Source organism: Amphiura filiformis, chromosome 3, assembly GCF_039555335.1.
Source record: "Amphiura filiformis chromosome 3, Afil_fr2py, whole genome shotgun sequence".
NCBI lineage: Eukaryota > Metazoa > Echinodermata > Ophiuroidea > Amphilepidida > Amphiuridae > Amphiura > Amphiura filiformis.
In genome coordinates this window covers 45987491-45993587 of record NC_092630.1, presented here as the reverse complement: position 1 = coordinate 45993587, position 6097 = coordinate 45987491, and positions in this window count along the sequence as shown.

Genomic DNA, 6097 nt, shown 5'->3' with positions numbered 1-6097 from the left:
ACAATTGCATTATCTGGACATCTGTAAGGGGTATGGGGCTCAAACTCGGTGACAACAAATCTCATAACCAGGGGAACAATTTGCACGGGTCAGGTCAAAGGTCATGCAGAGGTACAATTTTAGAAATTAATTTCCTGGACATCTGTAAGGGGTACGGGGCTCAGACATGGTGACAACAAACTTAATGTTCAGGGGGATATTTTGGAACACTTTGCAGGAGTCAGGTCAAAGGTTATCTGGGGTCAAATTTTATAATTTCAGTTTCTGGATATATGTAAGGGTTATGGGGCCCAAACTCTGTGACAACATATCTCATGATCAGGGAACATTTTGCAGGGGTCAGGTCAAAGGTCATGCAGAGGTCAAATCTTATAAATGTATTTTCTGGAAGGGGTACGGCGCTCAAACTTGGTGACAACAAACTTGATGACCAGGGAACATATTTGGAACATTTGCAGGGGTCAGGTCAAAGGTCATCTGGGGTCAAATATCAAAATTGCATTTTCTGGACATCTGTAAGGAATACGGGACTCAAACTCGGTGACAACAAACCTCATGACCAGGGGAACATTTTTGGAACATTTTGCAGGGGTCAGATACCTCCACAACACCAACACGCCCCAGCTAGGTTTGTGGTCTATGACCACCATTTGCCACTAGTTGTTGTTGTTTTCCATAATGTGTTTTGTTTTGGAGCAAAAGCGCTGTGTTATTTCTAGAGCACACATGACCCATGGACACGACATTATTACTAAGATCAGCAAGTGTGACCAAATCCTCATGCATTGACCACTATAATACAGAAAGGGATAGGAATTCTGTAAATAAATATCATCAAAATTAAGCATTAATTGAATTGCAAAATTATTACACATTTTGCAATTCCGAATTTCAAAAACAACATTTTGAAAGTTTTTGACGACGGACAAAAATATTCAACGACGGAAACGTTTACAATATAATCACAAAGTTGAACAAAATAGACAATTTTGGTTCCGACATATTCTATTGACGGCGGAATAAATGTAAAGCGCTTTGAGGCTGTTTACGGCATAAAGCGCTATATAAATGTCTACATTTATTTTTTAACACTATCTTCAGTAGATAGCATTTGACATTGCTATCTGCAGTGGGTAGCATTTGACATAGCTATCATCGGTGTATAGCATTATACAGTGCTATATTTTGTAGATAGTATTTGCCATTATATCCTAAGTACAAAATGTAACAATAATTCTATTAATTTATCAAGACATTGGCCTAATACTTTTACATCCAATACTGACGATCGATATCATAAAATTTAATACATTGACACAAGTAAAGATACAATCACGCTCAGTAAATACGACATATACATGTACTTGTTGATCTATAGTTATGGGTACACTATGTTCTGCAAAATGTAACAATAATAATTCTATTAATTTATAAAGCTATAGAATTTTACATCCAATACTTACGATTGATATTATATTCAATTTTACAAAGTTGAAAACACTGACACAAAAATAAAGATAAGATGACACTAATACGACATACTTGTTAGTTCAGTAGACAACACTTAAACGGCTATATTCAGTAGATAGCATTCGGAAATGTTATTTTCAATAGAGATCATATGACACTGCTATTGTTAGTAGATAGTATTTAACATGAATTGCTATCTTCAGTATATAACATTTGTGACTGCTTCCTTCAAAAGACAGCATTTGGGAATGATCCCTTCAATAGATCAAATTAATGATAATTACTGTTCAATGTTCAATGTTGTCGCAGTGGGCATCGATAGCTATCGATGTTAGGGTCGAAGGGTAATCCCCATCGGAAGCATCAAACTTTTTAAATTACTATCTTCAGTAGATAGCATTTGACATTGTTATCTGCAGTGGGTAACATTTTGACATATCTACCATCATCAGCAGTATATATAGTATTTGACAGTGCTATCTTCTGTAGACAGCATTTGCCATAGTTCAACAAATTTTTCAAGACATACTTTTTCTTCCAATATTTACGATAGATATTATTAAATTTAATAAATTTAATACATTTACACATTAGTAAATATACAATCACGCTTAGCAAATACGACAAACTTGTTAGTCTATAGTTACGGTTGCATTTTTATGTTCTGCAAAATGCGCAACATGTTACAATAGTTCTATTAATTTATCAAGCTACATAGTTTTACATTCGACGATCGATAACATACTTAATTTGACAAAATTAAAAAAACTGACACAAGTAGAGATAATATGACACTTAGCAAATACGACATACTTGTTAGTTCAGTAGACAGCACTTCAAACGGCTATATTCAGTAGATAGCATTCGGAATTGTTATTTTCAATAGATTATGACACTGATATTTTAATAGATAGTATTTAACATGAATTGCTATCTTCAGTATATAACATTTGTCACTGCTTCCTTCAAAAGACCACAACTGATTAAACTTCCGTTGTAGGGTATTTTCAAACTGCCCGTCTTACTTGGGTCTGTCCTGTCCTGTCTTGTCTTGTACTGTTCAGCCTGTCCATGCCCCATTAATTTATTTGGCACAATATTTGATTCCGATCTTGTCCTAATTATCTTTCAAGTGAGGGAATCATACGCTTCTCGTTTCATTCAGCCTTGTGTCAAAATATGTTATTTATTATATATTTTTTTTATTGTTGTACTTTCAAGTATTATTATCTGATTTATTGATTCCGTTCAATTAATTTTCATTTATTCTTATTTCGGCCACATGATACATTCGTTGTACATATTAATGTTGTAGCGTAAGTTAAATTTCCATCTTGTTCAGATTGGGTGCCACAAGTTTCACGCTCTGCGTTTTTGCGGCATCCACATCTCTTCACTTTTCATGTTCTTACTGCGTTTCTATAAGTTATATCATTATGTTTTCCTTATCTTTAATTTCCATTTGTATAATTTTATTGTGAATTGAGACGAAAACAAATAAACTTGAACTTGAACTTGAACTTGAAAAGACAGCATTTGGGAGTGATCCCTTCAGTAGATCACCGTCATTAATGATAATTACTGTTCAATGTTCAATGTTGTCGCAGTGGGCATCGATAGCTATCGATGTTGGGTCGAGGGGTAATCCCCATGCATTCGGAAGCATTAAAATTTTAAATTACTATCTTGAGTAGATAGCAGTTGACATTGATATCTACAGTGGCTAGCATTTGACATAGCTATCATCAGCAGTATATATAGTATTTGACAGTGCTATCCTCTGTAGATAGCATTTGCCATTGCTATCATCAGAGTAAAATGTAATAATAGTTTGATGTAGGGGTGGAGGGGTAATCCCCATCAAATTAACGATATTTACTGTTCATTTTTGTCGTAGTGGGCATTTTAAATTACTATCTTCAGTAGATAGCATTTGACATTGCTATCTGCAGTGGGTAGCATTTGTCATAGCTTTCATCAGTATATAGCATTAGACAGTGCTATCTTTTGTAGATAGCATTTGCCATTCTATCCTAAGTACAAAATGTAACAGTGGTTCTATTAATTTATCAAGACATTGGTCTATACTTTTACATCCAATACTGACGATCGATATCATAAAATTTAATACATTGACACAAGTAAAGATACAATCACGCTCAGTAAATACGACATATACATGTAGGCGCTACTTGTTGATCTATAGTTATGGGTACATTATGTTCTGCAAAATCTAACAATAATTCTATTAATTTATAAAGCTATAGAATTTTACATCCAATACTGACGAGTGATATCATATTCAATTTTACAAAATTGAAAACACTGACACAAGTAAAGATAAGATGACACTCAGCAAATGCAACACACTTGTCAGTTCAGTAGACAACACTTCAAACGGCTATATTCAGTAGATAGCATTCGGAATTGTTATTTTCAATAGATATCATCTGACACTGCTATTGTTAGTGGATAGTATGTAACATGAATTGCTGTCTTCGGTGTATAACATTTGTCACGGATTTCTTCAATATTGCATTTGACAGTGATCACATTTTAACAACTATCTTCAGTAGATAGCATAAGCCATTGTTATCTGCAGTGGGTATATCATTTGGCATGGCTATCATCCAGGGGTTATTTTAGGCGAAAAAAGTCACTGCACGTTGTCAAGTGTATAGTCGCAGTGGCCATATCGATGTGGGGGTCAAGGGGTAGTCCCCTTCGAGCAGGGGCGAGCATATTTTGTGCAGGTTTGATTGGTACATTTGGGCGCAAAATTGTGCCTTTTTATTTTGGCCGAAAACACAGTAATTTTCTGGCTAAAAGGAAAGATGCACAGGGCAAATATAGGTGCAATTTCTCTTTTATTATAGGCTGTTTATGGGGAAGTCCCCCATGGAAAAATTAAAGGGTGTTCCCCGCAACCACCAGCTTCCTCCGCCTATGTTGGAGTTTCTGAGATTTTTAAAAATCACGGGTTAATATCTCTTATTTTGATGACACATTTGTGACCTCACGTAGGCTTCTTTTAGGCAGACCAGCCAGGTGGGGAGCGGTAATATTTTCAAATCGTCCCATTAATCCGCCTCTGAAACTACTTTATACTGGGACAAATGAGCACGAAACGCGCGAAAATTTCCAATTTTAATGCCAAATGTGGACAATTAATGTGGCCTAAAACCGGGCCCAAGGACATGAAGGAAGATGCACAAAATCTGGTTAATTTTGTCCTGGTATTTTTCATTCATTCATATTTTATTTTCATCAATCATCAAAATGCATGTGATATATAAAACTCAACAAAGTAATACGAAATATATGAAGCAAGAATATTAAATACAATCAGGAATCAATAGTATGATCAAGTAGCCCGGGGATGTCTACAATCCATCAACTCCTGGTGGAGGTGGTGGAAGCTCGTACCCTACAATGAATTCTACGTATGACTTATAAGTCCTCCCCTGGCAAAGTCACGCCGAAAACGATCTGCTCCTATGAATCGTGCTGAACAAATTTCGCGTGTAGCGCGCCGCGAAACTTTCCACATTATAATACTAATATGTAAATTAGGTAAATTCATTAGTAACTTTTGCGCATGAAAATGAACAAGCTCTTTCACTTTTTCCATGATTATAAGGTCTTAAAAGGGAATTTCCGTGAAGGCGCATTTGCCATTGTTAAGCCTTCTCACACGAATTTTCCATAATTACGGTGAATGTTTTTCATAAATGGATCTAAATGAAGCGGTCCAGAGCCACTGCGTTGTATTTTTCTATGTAGGCCCTAGATTTTGTCCCGATATTGAGCCGGAGAGGTCATCGAGTTGCCTCATTTATCGCCTACATGCCATTACAGGCTGCTTTTTGACTCCCGTCGGGCCACCGAGCATTAGGGCCCATTGACCTAGACCTGTACTAAAATGACTTTACCGGGACATGTGCATGCGAAGTGCGCGAAAATTAAAATTTTGACGCTAAAATGGGCTAAAATGTGAACAATTGTGGCCTCAAACCAGAAAATAGTAAGACCTACATCAGTGGCGGACTGGTGGTTGAAGCATTTGTTGGGAGGGGGCGATCATAATTTGTGCCGGTTTTACTGGTGCATTTTGCACGAAACGGGCGAAAATTTTCAAATTGTTGAAACTTGAATGGCGTAGAATATATTTAAAGCATTTCTCAAAGCATGAATCTTTTATCTCGCTGAACGAACATGCAAAGAGAAACGTTAAAAATAGCTCCTGCTGAGTATCATCAGTATATAGCATTTGCCAGTGCTATCTTCATTGCAAAATGTAACAATAGGTATTTATCAAGACATATATTTTTACATCCAATACTTACGATAGATATTATAACATTTAATACATTTACACAAGTAAAGATACAAGTACGCTTATAGCAAATACGACAAACTTGTTAGTCTATAGTTACGGTTACATATATGTTCTGCAAAGTGCGCAACATACTTAATTTGAAATACAAAATTGAAAATACTGATACAAGTAAAGATAAGATGACACTGAGCAAAGTTAGTTCAGCAGACAACATAGGCGTAGATCTCGGGGGATGGGGGATTTACCCCCATATTTTGCCAGGGGATGCTCCATACAATCATCCCCAAT